This window comes from Elgaria multicarinata, chromosome 9 (assembly GCF_023053635.1).
Source record: "Elgaria multicarinata webbii isolate HBS135686 ecotype San Diego chromosome 9, rElgMul1.1.pri, whole genome shotgun sequence".
NCBI lineage: Eukaryota > Metazoa > Chordata > Lepidosauria > Squamata > Anguidae > Elgaria > Elgaria multicarinata.
In genome coordinates this window covers 22,283,565-22,300,534 of record NC_086179.1, presented here as the reverse complement: position 1 = coordinate 22,300,534, position 16,970 = coordinate 22,283,565, and positions in this window count along the sequence as shown.

Here is a 16,970-nt window from a genome sequence, read left to right as displayed (position 1 = left end):
AGGTTGGTCAAATATGTATGTAGTGTATATTTCTGTCGGAAAAGCAATGCTCACGTTTGGCACAATTTTTTTTAAAAAGCCAGTTGCTTTTTTCCTCCCTGTGAGTAAAATATTATTACTCTAAGGCATGGACTTGGGTACTCACGTTTCTACAAGATGTCCCTACTCTGTATATGTTGTAAAGGTGGGGGGCTCTTAGTTCTTACTACTGATGCTTCAACAGTGACGAGTTGTTTCACCTGTCCTGGACCATCAAGTCAAGGACTGATATTCTGGTCTACTAAAAGTATATATGTGAAGGGACAGAGGACACGATCCGTCTTAGGCAAAGTTAATATGTCCTGAGGCTGGTCATACGAAGAGGGAAATGACTTTGTAATGGACCAAGTAATCTTTCTTTCCCCACTGTACAGCCCGTGCATGATTTATGGATGGCGATTACAGATAACTCTTTCAGGGAGATGGGGGACATTGGAGAGCTTCATGGTATTTTAGAACACCCTTTACAAATGTATTTTTGGCCAGTTGTATAGGATTATGTCAACGTTAGGTTGTGGCAAACACAAAGTACTCTGAGTTCTTGTTGCAATACCAAATAGATTTTCATTGTTATGAGATCAATTAAGGCTGCAGTTCTGTACCTGCTTACCTGTGAGCAGGCTTCATTGAGGTCAATGGGACTTCTGAGTAGAAAGGTAAAGGATGGCATTTCAACAGCGCCATCTTATACCTGTCTACTCAGAAGCAAGACCCATTGAGGTCAATGAACCTTGCTCCTGGGTAACCGCATAGGATTGCAGCCAAATTGTATCATTCCCTTACAACTGTGTAGTCTGGCAGATTGGTAAGAATAGAGTAAAAATTAAGTATTGAAACTGATAAACTGCAACTCAGAATGGGAATAGCAGTCTATTCCAGGGGTCCCCAACCCCCGGGCCATGGACCGGTACCAGTCCGTGGCCTGTTAGGAACCAGGCCGCGCAGGTGAGCTGCTTTCACCCTCCCACCCCAGCGTACCTGGGCACGGGGCGCCATCTCGCCTGCCCAGCCGAAGCAAAACCAGGACGCTGGGGTGGGGTTGGGTGGCTTCGGAATGGTGCGCCTGGCCAGAAGCCGCTCTGGGAGAGCGACTTCTGGGCACGCCGTTCCGAAGCCGCCCACCCAGCCGAAGCGAAACCAGGATGCTGGAGTGGGGGAGGAGGGGGACCGCTGGTCTAACCATCCTCTCAAACCCACCCACCCCACCTCAGTCCGTGGAAAAATTGTCTTCCACAAAACCAGTGCCTGGTGCCAAAAAGGTTGGGGACCGCTGGTCTATTCATTATTGGTTAGGTATTAGGCTCATAGGGCCCATTTTTCTGCACTCCCAACCCAACTGCTACATAATAGTAACATGGTGATCGCTCTTCATTTTGATAGCCATGAAGGGAAGCCATACTAACGAAAGCTCAGGTTTAAGGTTCTGCTTCTTTCCTTTGGATTCTGTATCTTCACACTGTTTTATTAACTTGGTTACACATCCAAGGAAGGAAGATTGCAATAATAAGTGCCCATTCCCCACCTTCATTTTTAAGTTGTAATCTAAACACAGAGAGCTCTGGGTGTGTGCTGCATCTTTTGGCAAAAGAAAGGGTTCACATTTCTGTAGGTTTATGCATAAACAACTATGGCTTTTTCCTTTTCTCTCCCACCACCTCCCAAACCTTTTAATAATTATAGTTTTGCCTTTTAGGGCTGCCTTGTAAACCAGATGATTCCCCCCCCCCAATTAACCAAATGCATACAATGGGCCACATTTGCCAGGAGCCATCACAGCCTGTAGTAAATGTTGATCATTTTTACTGACCCTTGGTTCTTGCAGCTGCAGTCCTCAAAGCCCCTTCTGTTACTGTCTTTGTCTCTTTCCATGTCTCCCAGAAGTGCCTTGAATCCTAGGACCTACTCTTCATATATCCAACCTCTAACACAGAGAGGCTCAGTTAACTCCCTCGCCTAGTTAAAACATTGTCTCCACATCTTCCTAATTACTGTGCTCTGTGCAGTATCCAACGAAGTCATTCTGCAAACTCAGATAGCGTTAGCACACCTCCACAGAATCTTTCTGTTGCACATTATGAGCTGTATCCAATGCAAACTGCCTGCAAGTGGCCAGCTCTGCCGATTCCTTCTGCAAGCAGTGCCCACTGCCCAAGGGAGCTCCACATTCCCGAAATGAGTGTTTCCACTCGTTTCGGGGCTTGCTCCCGTAAGTACTAAATCGCCGTTCCACAAGCAGCGAACACCGCTTGTGCAACAGAATCGGTGGGGCTGGCTGTTCACAGAATGGAAACGGCAGTGGGCCCCGCTCATAGATGGGCATCAACTGGTGTGCAAGCATAATGCAAAACCCGTTGCATAACCGCTTGCGCAAACATAGCTTTAGTTAATTCCTCCTCTGGCGCACAGTTTCTGCTAGCGGAATGACACAGTTGGATACTGCCCTATATGTCCCTAAACTTTACAAACTTCCTTGAAGAAGTGATCAGCTACTTTCTCCCTAGCACTCATGACAAAGTGGGTCCCTCCCACTGTTCCAATATTTCTGGCCATTCTTTTACAGTCTAGGCTGCAAGAGCGAATGTGCTTTCTGAGGCTCTGTCACTGTATGATTTAGTGAGGCTCTTGGCTGAAGTCAGGGTTTTCAGAATCTCACCAAACAGAGGCCAGAATCTTGCTTGTTTTTAAATTGAGTCATTGCCCAAGGAAAGATTTCTATTGGATACGGCAAGTGAGCTGCGTGTTCCTGCTTTTTAGGGGTCAAAATGCCCTCAGTGAGTATGCTGCTGCTTTAGAACATATAAATTTCATCCTTTTGTTTGAATAGCATGAGAATTTTGACTTGTGTACTGCCATGCATTACTACAAACATGACTGGTTTCTTTCTTTTCTTTTTACACTTCGTTGAATGATGAAATATTAGTTGATGTGACAGGACAAAATAAATCTGAAACACTGTCTTCCTACGTTATTTTTTTAGGGTTCTCTTAATTGTCCTCCCCAGCTACCCACCCCACTCCATTTGTAAATAGAAATATTCTAAAGGGAGGATAAGGTAGATCTTTATTTGTAACTGACTAGCTGGGTTAGTAATCTCTGAAGGATGCATGCAAGAATCCTGGCCATTTTTTTTTTATTTTTTTGTATCCTTACCAGCTTAAACTTGTTTTAGTGTCTCTTTTTTTATGGGTCAACGGTTCTATGCATTTACAGCTACAGTATGAAACAATGTTCTTTGATATGGATCATTTCTTCTACTTCTGTATTTATTTATTTATTACTACAACAGCAGACTCTTTTCCCTGTGCCTCCCTTCTCCTCCTTCCTGAGTAGTAATGCAAGATAAAATTGTATGTAGTTACGCACTTTGTATTAATGTAGTGGAAATCTATGAAACCTGTTTTTATACTTTTTTTATATTGTTCATACACTTGTAATCCAAGCTTCTTCTTTTTTTACTAGAGTAATGAATAAATTTTTTTAGACTTATTTAGAAAAATACTCTTCGTTTTTGTTTTGTTTCTTGAGCTGACCTTTGTATGGATGGCAATTGCAGAAGAGTGATGTTTGGACAGATGGGGCTGGTTCGCTTGAGTGCAGCGAGATAAGCCACGGTGGTTTATTTCCCCCGCTGCATATGCTAGCCATCTGAACCCGGTCGGTGTGGCTTCTTTGGCAGGGGCGTGGCAACCCCAGATAACCCAAGAACAGCCCATGGGTTAATCACAATGTGATCATGTGAACCGGGTCAGTTCTGATCCAAGAATGTACTGTATTCTCTTTCGGATGAATCATTAGGTAAGGAAGAACTTATAATTTACACTCCAATCCTTCGCACACTTACCTGGGAGTAAGCCCCATTGAACCCAGCGGCGCTTATGTCTGAGTAGACATGGCTAAGATTGCAGTGTTACTTAAGAAAAACCCTAGGTCTGATGGGTGAACCTTTTTGGTATGACAGAGGTGGTTTTGGGAGATTGCAAAATGTTCTCTGAAAGATGCATCTCTCAAACCATGTTTTCTTTCATACACAGTTTCATGCCTGTTCACTGCCATTTTTGGCATATTTTTAAAGGTTTTTTTTGCTGCTTATGTGATGCACCCAAACAGAGATCACGTAGCCAATGCAATGGCATCACAGTATATCGCCAATCATATTTGGCTGTGAGAAGCCAAATGCAGGTGAGAGCAATATGGGATAACAGTTTTGGCCAATTTTCCATGCCTGCCTTTGTCAAATTATTGCAGAATTGAAGGAGGGGCATTTCACAGGGGGCAAACCTTTTTCTTTCTTTTTTTAGAAACATGCCCCCATTTTCAGCTCAATCCTAAAATAGCTTGATATGCTGCATCCCACCCCTTAGTTTTGCTTGTACAATGTCACACATAAACCCTGTTATTTGGGGATTAATTGATTACAAGAAGATGTAGTGATAACACAGCTCCCTGCTACAAACCAAGAGAACCGGACTAGAAAAAGGATGGAATAGCACAAGGGAAATATGGAGGGCATAATTTAGTGCAGGGGTACACAATCCTATGCTCTTACTATTTGTCATGTTGGCTGGGGATGATGGGAGTTGTAGTCCAAAACATCTGGAGCACACTGGATTGCTTAACCCAGATCTAGTGGGATTCAGAACCAGCAGGACATGTTTGCCCCAAATTTTTATTAGTAAAACGGGGCGGGGGGTTAGTAGTTGGTGCATAAGCAACTTCGTGTTCTTTTCGGCGTCTCCTGAAAATGTTATTATTCCAAGAAGACTTTGCTTAATGACCAGCCACGCTTCACTGTACATTTTACTTTTTAAAAAATCTATTTTAAAGTGTTTTATTCTTTTTATTTTATCTTGTACACCGCTCCAAAATTTTGAATGGGGAGCAGTACATAAATATTGTAAATAAATAAGATAAGAAAAGCTTTACCATATCAGACCAAGGATCCATCTGGTCCCAACTAGCATCCCAGTCAGCCTATATGCTGCTGCAATGCTATTTATCCTCTGCATCTGGTATTCAGAGATACAAATGGGACTTTGCAACAAAAAAATTCCAGGGTAGAGTGATCCAGCTCAGTGTGACTGGCTGCCATTCCGAGATAGTCCAATGCATTACCTCCTCTTTCCCCCGGTTTCTCATTACATCCCTCAACAGGCGCTCTGTGGCCTTTGAACACCTTCAGTCCTGCTTAAGCTGTTTTGGAATCCCTTTTTGGAAAGGGATTTTTTTCTTAAACATTTTAGTACTCCTTAGGGTTTCCCAAAGCCTGCTAATATCTCCCTCTTGTTCATGGATGGTGCCATTTTGTCTACATATAGATCTGCTCTTGGGAGAATGGCTTCCTTTTGGTTTATAGGATATACTGAGAAGTTTCCATTTAGGTATTTGACTGTTTTAGCCCAATTAGGAATGAATAAGTAGTTCAACTATGAGAAAGATATGAGCTAGAAGGTCACACCTACTTCACTGCATGTCATATAATTTAATACATATATATGAGCTGCTTAGGTTAAATCTTAGAATATTTGTATTTTGAAATTATTACTGTCCAATAAGAAAATGTAACTGGTCCCTTCAACATTTTACATGTATCTGGCTTGAAATGATTTAGCATTCAAATACTATTTATTACGTGTTTATGCCATTCTTAAATTTATTGTGGAATTGGCATGGCTCATCCACTCTCATTTTATGTGGGATCCTCACAACACTGTCCTCTTGTGTTTTCCCAGTGTTACTTGCATCTTTTCTTCTTATTGGAGAACGTTTTACCTTTTTTTGATAAGGGTGGAAGAGGAACACAGTGACCGGGTTCAGCCAACATGCTGTGGCTTATGATGGGTTACTTAATCCACAACAAGCCACCGTGCCAGGTTGCATGTACAACCCCCTCTCAAGGGTTCTGTCGTGTGAACCTGGTGAGCGTGGGTTATGTGAGGGTTGTTTACCACTGTGCCAGGTTGCATGTGCAACCCCCTCTCAAGGGTTCTGGTGTGCGAACCTGGTGAGCGTGGGTTATGTGAGGGTTGTTTACCTATAGCATAACCCATGCTCACTGGGTTTGCATGACATGACAATCCCTGAGCAGGGGTTGCATGTTCAAAATGGTGCCAGCACATTCTGCAGCATCACCATGGGTTAAATAACCTTCAGTGGACTACCATGCTGTGCAAACAGCCAAATTATGTAGATGCCCATAATGCTATTCTTTTGCCTTTCTTAAGAGCTGCGGTTTTGACATGATCAGTAACTTAGCAGGTATGTGAACCTATCATGGCTCAGCACACATTCTTTATGACTTTTGCTGTGTCTGCCATGTTTTATCACTTGTTTGTTTTTCTGAGAAAACAATCTTAAGTAGCACAGTTTATTTATTTATTAATTACATTTCTATACCGCCCAATAGCCGGAGCTCTCTGGGCGGTTCACAAAAATTAAAAACATTCAAAGTATAAAACAACAGTATAAAACCATAATATAAAATACAATATAAAAGCTCAACCAGATAAAAACAGCAGCAATGCTATTTTTTAAAATTAAAACAATAGTGAAATGTCACTTAAATGAATGAGCTATACCTCTATAATGCAATATATTCATTTTTTTAATGATGGGTGGGGGGAACCATTTCAGTCACCACCAGTGTGGTGTAGTGGCTAAAGTGTTGGACTGGGAGTTGGGAGATCCGGGTTCTAGTCCCCACTCGGCCATGGAAACCCACTGGGTGACTTTGGGCCAGTCACAGCCTCCCAGCCCAACCCACCTCATAGGGTTGTTGTGAGGATAAAATGGAGAAGAGGAGGATTATGTATGCCGCCTTGGGTTCCTTGGAAGAAAAAAGGTGGGATATAAATGCAATAATACATACATACCATTTTAGCAAGGTGGTTAATGGTGTTGACCTGGGAAAGGTAATTGTTTCCATTGGTGTTTTTTTTTTTAAATAGCATTATGGGGGTATAACGCTATACCCCTATAATGACATTTTAAAAATCCTTTCTGGTCACTGCCATTATCGACCTTGCTAAAATGGTAGTGATTGTAAGATTTATATTGCCCTATGTCAAAACTACACATCTTTAAAAAGGAGAGAATGCACTGGTATGAACGTTATATTTTAAAATAACATGAGCAACGTCTCTCACTTTCTTTATACTGTTTGTGGGGGCAGGGAGCCTTTAATATGGTCTCTTGGTATCTGAGCAGGATTGCTGAGGACCACAAGATGGAGTTGTTTGCATAAGAAATCTCCAAAGTCTTCCATTCATTTTAAATATTCACTTTCACAGCACAATGCAGTGCATTCAGAAGTAACTCCCACTGAATTCAATCCTAGGTAAGTGTTATAAGATTGCTGCCTTTACACTTAACAAAAGTTAATTCAGAGCCAACAACAATGCTCTCTTAGAAATTCTGCAAAACAAGACACAACAAGGAGGAGGAGGAGGATTCTGCCTCACTGGATTTTAGCATTAACAGTGTGAGTTCGGAAATTAGTAGGGCTACCAATCAGGTTGCAATGGGCACCTTAAAATATCAACTATTGCATTTTAATATGGATTTGACCTCTTTCCATGAACAAAACCCAAGAAAAACATGAATACAGGACAATTATTCATCTCTGTAGGGATGATGGAGCTCTGTTGAAATTCTCCCATCATGAAGCTGTTATAATCACAGAATCTGTTGTGGGTTGGGGAGACAGCCATTCAAATGTCCCAAAACTCTTTATTCTCCAGAGCAAGGGCCTCGCCTCATGTGATGACCATTTCCATGGCTATCCTTCCTGGTTCCTGAGTGAGTAAGGCCATAGCTAGACCTAAGGTTTATCTCTGGATCGTCCAGGGGTCAAACCTGTTCATCTAGGTGACACACAAGGGATCCAGTGCTCAGGCAGGGGCGAACCCTGGATGATCCCAGGATAAACCTTAGGTCTAGCAGTGGCCAAAGAAGGAAAGGGAGGAGGGGAGAGGGTATCCAAAACAGGGGAAAGGTAACACAAACTTGAATAGACTCTCTCTTACGATGATCAGAAATGGGCCAGACTTTTACATCAGTTTGGAACTGAGCCCAGAGGTGGAACTTTTCCATCCTGCTCAAAGTTTCTCAGAGGAAAGTGTAAAATCCCTACAAAGTATGTGTGTTATACCACTTAGGTAAATGCATTTCATATCAGCACCTTCTCAAAACCAAGTCTGTTGTAGTTTCTCCAGCTATTGTGCCACCTGAGAATACTTGCAGCCTCTTATCAAGCACGATGTTTTCCTTATCCCTCTGTATGTCAAGGTCTCACGCTGGCTAAGCAATTCACCTCAGCAAAAGCTTACACAGAGCGGGACTTTTCCATTGCTACCATCCATTTGCTGAATTTAGTGGTACCTTGGGCCTAACAAAACTGGATTAAAAGGTGCCTTCCAATCTTTCCACTGAACTACCCCACCCACCAAATGCTTCTGCTGGCTTCTTTTCTTGTTTGAGGTTCTGCTTTAATACATGTGTGAGGTGAAGGCAGAAATCCAATAATGTGCCAAGGAGATGCACTGATGAGCGACAACAAAAAGGCGCAAAACCTGTGTGTGCTCCCAGAGTAGGTATTTATTCTAGAATAGCTAAATTATTTTCATTCACTTTTTAGGGGACATTCTAAAGCACTACAATAAAAAGGCATTTTAGTACAAATTAAATACTAATTTTAAAAAAATACATTGCCTTTCTAGCCTTTCAGGTTGGTGCCATTTTAGCTGCTGTTTTTCTTTCTCTCCCGTGACCTCATCAATCAATCAATCTAGAGCATGTTAAATAAATTATTGAGGTAATTTTAAATTATAAAAGTGCTTTAGTTCAACACAGATATGTCCACTAGTGTAAGTAGAGAGAGCTTCGGCTATTGGGCAGTATAGAAATGAAATAAAGAAATAAATAAGTAGAGTGTGGTATCTGTACTTATGTGACAGATATCACAGTCCTATTACCCTGTTCTATACAAATTAAGGGTCGAAATGGACGTTACTTTAAATGTGTGTCTAGCACAAGGATGGGCAACTTGTGGCCCTCCAGATATTTTAGCCTACAATTCCCATGATCCTTTGCTATTGGGTGTGTTGGCTAGGGCTGATGGGAGGAAGTCCACAACATTTGGAACATCCCTGGTCTAGCAGCTGTGCCTCTCCCCCCATTCCCACCCATTTTACTCTAGACCAGGTACAAGTCATAGAATCATAGAATCATAGAATAGCAGAGTTGGAAGGGGCCTACAAGGCCATCGAGTCCAACCCCCTGCTCAAGTCCTCTTATCTGGATTGGGACTGTAGCTTGGGGGAGGCTTTTAAGATCTGGATTAGGTCCCTTTTGTCTACTCTAGAGTAAACATGGGGAAAAACCACAGATGCTAGATACACATTTAAACTAATATCTATTTTGGCCCCAACACACACACTGCTGCCATTTATTCAGCAAGCCACTTTGCAAAGTCTAAGCTACAGGAAGGGCTGGAGCATTTCCCATTCCCAGAAGTGTTTGAGAGATGTGTCTGTGGTTACTAGGAAACCTCCAAATGATAGCTTCCTCCTCCCCCAGAATTCCTTGCAGTGGCAGAAGTATACAAGTGTCATGCGGGCAGCCCATTTTAACACCCAGCTTTGATCCCTGCTAGTTTTGGGAACTCACAGGCTTCCCTGAGATATTCGTGCTATCAGCTGTTCTTTATTTTAAATACTTGTTCAGAACAGAGTGTTACTGCTCCATTGAGGTTCATAGAATGAAAACCTAGCAACCCAAGAGCAGTTGTAAACCTCTCCTTATGTAATATTTTAAAAGACATTAGTACAAGTAAGGGAAGAAAATACAGAGGCAAAGAACAATCCCACACTGCCATCTTATGCACAAATGGTTTATTTAGGGAATAAAAATATTGACATCATAGTGTTATCCTTACTACATAATGGACAATTTGCTCATAAGAAATTCAACAGAAAGCTTCATTCTCCCGCAGACACTGAATAGTTGGTGTGGTAAATTTGCCTTTCTACATTTTAGCCAATGAGAAATAAAACATTCCTATCTTTCTCTCTCTCTCTTGGCTTCTTCCCACACAACAAAACAAGCCTGAAACATTGAATAGCCATTGTGTTAAAGACCATAGATCACAACTGAATGACCCATATATTTAAATAAGAAAATGCCACTCTGCGGAGCGTTTTTGAAATATAAAAACTGGATTAGTAGGTGTGCACTAGTTACCTAATTTTTTTAATGCTGGTCTTGCACAAGGGCAATTGCACAGAAAATCGATAGACAAGCTGACGTTCAGAGCCCTGCTCCCAAATGGAAGCCTTGGCAGGAAAGGGAATGGGACCATTCACCCATCACAACAGCTTAATTTACACACAGCGGCTGTCTCATTGTGCCAGGCGAAGGCACAATGCCATGTCACACGCACTCAGGCACCAGGGGTGAGGGTTAAACAGCCCTCCAATAACCCCCAAACAAGTGGGTGGATTAAGCCACGGTGGGCTGTTGTGATGTGTGAATCAGGTCATTGACTTTATATTACCGTTTGGTTCAGCTCTCACAGGACCAAGTGCTATGTCTCTTTAAGGATTTGGATTAGATCCTAAATAGACACAGAAATCTCACTGCTCTGTACACATTTGCTTTAGATTTTTGTTTTTTGCAGTTCAGCTGCTTATTTTTTGTTTATTTCTTTATTTTTCCACCTCTTGAAAAGTGACCATAAGGAGGTTTATCTGACCCAAGGAAAACAGTCAATATGGGTTCACACAACACGCTAACCCACCATGGGCATTTGTGTTGTCTGAACATAGCAAGTTTTCTGCAGAGTGGGTTACCGTGTTGTCTGAATGCAGTGCATTTTCCATAGCATGGCTTGTTAACTATGCAGTATGGTTTATTTTTCTTGAACAAGCCACATTGAAAACCCATGGCTTGTTGTTGGGTTGTTCGGGGTGGTTAACAAGCCACACTCCATGGTTAACAAGCAACTCTGCAGAAAACATGCTGCATTCAGACAACTCACCCCCCAGAAAATGTGATGCATTCAGACAACATGAACCCATGATTCAACAACAACCCATACTGGGTTGGAAGTATCATAAATAACTTCAACTAAAAACTACACAAGATAAAACAGTAAAAGCAAGATAAAAAGGAAACAAGTAAAAAAAATCTAAATACTACTAAAGTCCCATGGGAGTAGGCTGAACTTTGCCTGGCATCTGAAAGATAGTGATGAAGGTGCTAGGCAAACGTGCTAAGGGAGAGAGTTCCAGAGTTGGAGTGACACCTACAGAAAAAGTCCTTTTTCTGGTGGCCCCGTAACTTCCAGAAGCAGAAGTGGTTTGGCTGAATAGGAAGGGATTCCATTAATTCCTAAAAGTGTAGAGACTTGCAAAGCACCAGGTGTCAAACATCTTGCACAATGTAAATGGTAAGTATTTAATAGCAACAATAGTCATGGTAGCCATAGTGGAGTGGAGACAAATAACTTCCCTCTACCCTTTCTGCTTGTTCTTTAATAGGTCTATGACCCTCATCAGCTCTGACTCTGCTGCGCTTCTCCTGTCATCTCTTGGAGGATCTGTACACTGATGGATGGATAATGTTAGCTAGAAGGAATACTTTTGCTGAGCTAATTCTCTCACCTGAAATATCTTCACATATAAAGAAATGCCAATTGATAAGTGAGCGTTTGGCCTATGTGGAGGGGCTGGCACAAACGTGAATGGCAGCAGGAACTTTTTTTTATAAGGCAAAGGCAAAGAAGATTAACACGGGGACACTCACAGTTGCATTTTCTAATTCCTTTTCGAGAGCTCCATAATGATAGTAGAGCTGTTCTTTATGCTCCCAACAATGCAGTCCTCTGTCACTTTTGTTCTGAGTAAGTGGCAGCTGAACAGTTTTGCAAATACAGCAGCATTCCATTTTGGCAGGCCTCCATTATACAGCAAAATAGGAAATGGTCACAAAAGCACCTACAAACATACTGTGTGCAGGACAACTTTCTTACTATTCGGCTTATGTATGTCAGATACTCACTGCGGCTGCCAACTCTGTTCTCTGACATCTCATTCATAAACCAACACGTAGTATTCATTTGTAACTGAGTTTGGATTTCATAGGTTAAACTGGAAATAGAATTCTTTGATCAACTGATGAGCATTACCTGACCCCTAAGCTGGGTTGAACTAAATTTCACTTAACTTATGAATTTAGTTTTGCTAATCCAATAATGAGAGAGGAATCCATTAAAGAGTCTTCCCAACTAGCCAAGTGCAGCACAGATAAATTATCTAAAAGAATAACTGAGGATAGATAGTAATAACACAGAAATTGTGCACACATATAAAATGTTAAACATAATATAGAGAGATCCATAATAAGCACACCCTGGAAACAAAATTACTTCAAACAAGGAATAGTTCTAGATCACTGAAATGTAAAGGCGGCCATCATTCTAAAATTTAATAGAAATCTGTTTATGGCTCTATAACAGATATATGACTGAATTGTTGGTGTGGTAAATTTGCCTTTCTACATTTTAGACAATGAGAAATAAAACATTCCTCTCTCTCTCTCTCTCTTGGCTTATACCCACACAACGAAACAAGCCTGAAACACTGAATAGCCATTATCATGTGTAGACTACGCCTTGAGTTGGAGTCAGATTTAAGCAGAGGAGCTGCAACGGTATTGGATACTGCCCATACACAGGACTGCACTATTAGTTCCTTAACCAACAATTCCATATTTAAACATAGTTCTTGTCCTTTCCTACTAGAATTCGCATCAAGCAGTGCTCCCAGCCCTGGGGAGTACTGCACCTAAGAACACTACAATGAAGCAATGAGCCGGTTCAATTGCAGTTGTTACTTTTATCAATTGCTTGAGTTTTATTTATTTAATTATTTCCCCCCTCAGCTGGAGAATATGATTAACAGCTTGGATGAGAGGCCATAAAGAATATAAAACTACAGTTTTATACATAGCATTTATATCCATCCATCCATCTATACACAGCCCCAGAAGGAACACAAGTTGCCCATCCTTGATCTCGTCTGACAAAGCAATTTGGAAATCTAGAAGGATTGGTCACAATTGTGTGCATTGTTGTTTGGTCTCAATAAAAGTATTGTTTGATCATGCTTTTTGTACCTTTTCTTGTGGACCAACATATGTCACTCTGCTTCAGTATATTTGCAGTTTTCACTATGGGCTTAAAAATAATAGTAATATACATAGTTCAAAAAGTACATGTGCCTCTTACAATTTTTTTAAAATATTATCTTGAACACCTTACCACATAAAATGTTTGATTCTGACAATTAGGAAGCGGGAAAAGAAAGCTGAAGGGTAAAATTCACAGAAAAGTACACCTTCCTAAAACTGCAATCCTAAGCATACTTACCAAGAAGTAAATCCCATTTAACCTAGTGGGCTTAGGTCATAGGCTCTATAATTGCCAGCTTTTCATTCCAATCTGGTAACTGTGCCTTTGAGAGTAACTTGGTGTGTTGACATCAGCAGTTGGTAATATTTATCACCATGCTTTCCCAGCTGATTCTGATCATGAAATGACCAAGACCAAGCTTCACACAACTCCGAAGTCTATGGGATTTTACACACACAGTTTAAAAAATAAGGTCAATTTATTTTAATGGGACTTCGTACACCTAAAATTCTATACTTTTTGTGCTCAGTGTCTCAAGTTCAGATAGACTTAAGTGTAAATGCCAGGAGAAAAAAACAGGTTACTACATCATTCTAAGGACTGTCGTTTTTTCTCACCAAGCACCCGACATTCATGGCACGCTTCTGCATTTGAAACAGTAAATCCAATGCAATGAAATCCTGCCTCCCCGTTCTTTTTTTTTTTTTTGTCTGAACAGGGCTGTCTTTTACTATGTACTTTTTCATCCATTCTGGTTCCAGGTTTTTGAGTGCCCTCACACAACCTGCTAATCCATACTCAGTGGTTGAATGTGGGTTGTTGTGGAACCATGGGTTAGAGTGTTGTCTGAACCCAGGACATTTTCCACAGGGTAGCTTGTTAACCATGCAACATGGCTTATATTTCTCGAACAAGCCATCTTGAGAACCCATGGTTTGTTGTTGGGTTGTTCAGGGTGGTCAACAAGCCACACTGGGAAAAATGGCCTGGGTTCAGAAAACACACTAGCTCATGGTTCAACAAACAACCCACACTCGACTACTGAGTGTGGGTTAGTGTGTTATGCAAACTTGGTCAATGAGTCTTTCAGTGAGTTGACCTTCTCATTGTCACTTCCTCTTCCTCTTCATCCTCTTCCTCATCACTGATAGGCAGAGAGCCAGGGAGCAAGTAGGTAGCAGCATCTACTGCTCTTCCTTCTCACCATCACTATTGTCTGGGCCAGAGCAGGAGGCAGGTTGCAAGGATGAAGAAGAGAAGCAACTCCGGGGTGGGGGGGCTCATGCTGCATGTGGGCCCTTGGCAGACGCCTAACCATGCCTACCCTTGACAACAGCCCTGGTTTTCATGGTTGCTTCTGTATTTAGCCACAGAGATTTGTATCCAATGTTAGTCCTGCTTAGAGTAAACCCACTGAAATGAACAGGACTTAAGTTAGGTACAAACCTGAATTTGTAAACCATTTCCCCCCTGAATATTCAAATTACGGTTATAAATATTCAGAGGTCAAACTGTTCCTCAAAGCAATTAGTCATATTACCAGTCACAGGAGTGACTGCTCATAAAGATTAGCAATTTGGCTAGGGATTATAGGGATGGTGTACATGGAAGCTAGCACTCATTTCTCTATTAAGAGTCCAAAGATCAGTTATAACTTTATTCGTGACTGATGTAGAAAACGAATGTACAATAATTGTAGTCTGATCAATGACATCTGTATCTCATTCAAGCCCACATATCTCTTATCCAAATGGCAGGCTAGCTGCTCTTCTTCTGAGGAAGATTTAATTTGTTTTGCCCATCTGCGTTAAAAAAAAGTTAATTGTTGTGGACCTCTAAGGATATTAATTCCACACGAGTGCTCAAATTACTGGGGAACCAAAGAGAACAGTTACCTTTTGTGATGCCCTCCTGTTTAGCTACTTTTTAAAAAAGGCTACTGTGAACGTGGGGAGCAGATTTGGCTAAAACAGGGACATCAGGCGTGTGGTGTTTGCCTTTGAATTTCATTAAGTCAACCCCCCCCCACACACACATAATTTGAACACTATTCCAAACTCATAATGATTTATGGCAGTGGTAAATCTGGATGTTTTACAATTCAGATACATTGCCTAGTCTAGGGTTGTCAACTACAACAAGAGACCGGCCTAGTCTTATGTCCGTAACAAGAGTCTAATCAGCAGGTCACTTGTTTTGCAACATGGAGGTAACATTCCAACTAGCTAATTCCTGGAAATCAAACTACTGGCAGCAGGAGCTTGTTTGTAAACTGGGAACATCTACTGATATGTCTCAGTACTCTTTAAAAGCTGGAGCTGCCTCTTAAAATATTCAGAAATTGCAGCTGGGTCATAACAATGCAGCCACCCATCTTTGATGGGTACTGCAAACACATAGCACCTGCTGTAATTGCAAGGGCTGACATATAGTTTCCAGGCATAATTGATGATGCTAATTTTGACTTTAAAAGCCTCATTGGATGCTTTCAGAGAGTAAGCAGATTCATACAGGAGAAGGCAGTCTTTTTGGGGTTCTTGGTCCTGCACTGTTCAGCACCCCACCACAAAAGATGACTAAAAGGGGACATAAGAGGTTTATGAAATTATGCTCGGTGTGGAAAAAGTGGAAACTCTTAATACTAGAACTCAGTCATCCAATGAAGTTGATTGGCAGTAGATTCAGGAACAACATAAGAAAATACTGCTTCAGACAACACAATAATTTACGGAATTCAGAGTCACAAGATGTATGAATGGCCACTAGCTTAAATGCCTTTAAAGTGGGATCAGACAAATTCAAGAACAGATTTTTAACTGCTATTGGTTGGTTTTATTTATTTTTTCAGCTTATTTTAATATATTGGTATGCTTACTATTCTATTATAAGTTGCCCTGATATTGGATGTGGATAATAAATTATGGATAAATGGATCTATCAATGGCTACTAGGCATGACGGCTATGTGGAACCTCCAGATTCAGACACAGTATACCTCTAAAACCATTTTCTGGGGAGCAATAGCAGGAGAAGGCTATCAATTTCATGCCCTATTTGTAGGCTTCCTGGAAACATCTGGCTGGCTACTACGGGAAAGAGGATGCTGGATTTCTTGGCTCCTCTTATGGATTTCTGTATAATCTAATCTTCCTGAAGATAGCAGCTGCATGTAGTGCAGGGGGTAAAGATTTGACACCCATAGCGTCAAATGAGGAACCAGGCTTTACAGAAGCCAAAATAGCTGCTGTTCTGAATTAACCTCAGTTCTTTGACCAAAAGGGGAAAAGACAATCATGATTGTAATTCCTTTGAACATTTGCCTTGGAGTGTAATGCAGTTAGAAAGAGACACAGGAGCTTTGAATGATGATTGTAAATAACATAGGCTTCCCTCCCCGGGAATTACATCTCATTCAAGAGTCTGGTATCTTTCTGTCAAATTATAAGTGTTAAGAGGAGAGTTTGCAACCCTTAGTAAATGTTCTACAGGCTGATGGCCCCTGTGGATACAGGCATCTAAAACCTGAGATTATTCCTCTAACACAGGGGTGGACAGAAAGTAGATCTTCAGATGTTTTGGATGTCAACTCCAAGCATTCCTGACCATTGTCCATGCTGGCATGGGCTTCTGAGAGTTGGAAGTCCAAAACATCTGGAGATCTACCTTCTGCCTACCCTGGAAAAGGACAAATGAAGGGTTGTTGTTTATTCGTTCAGTCGTTTCCGACTCTTCGTGACTTCATGGAC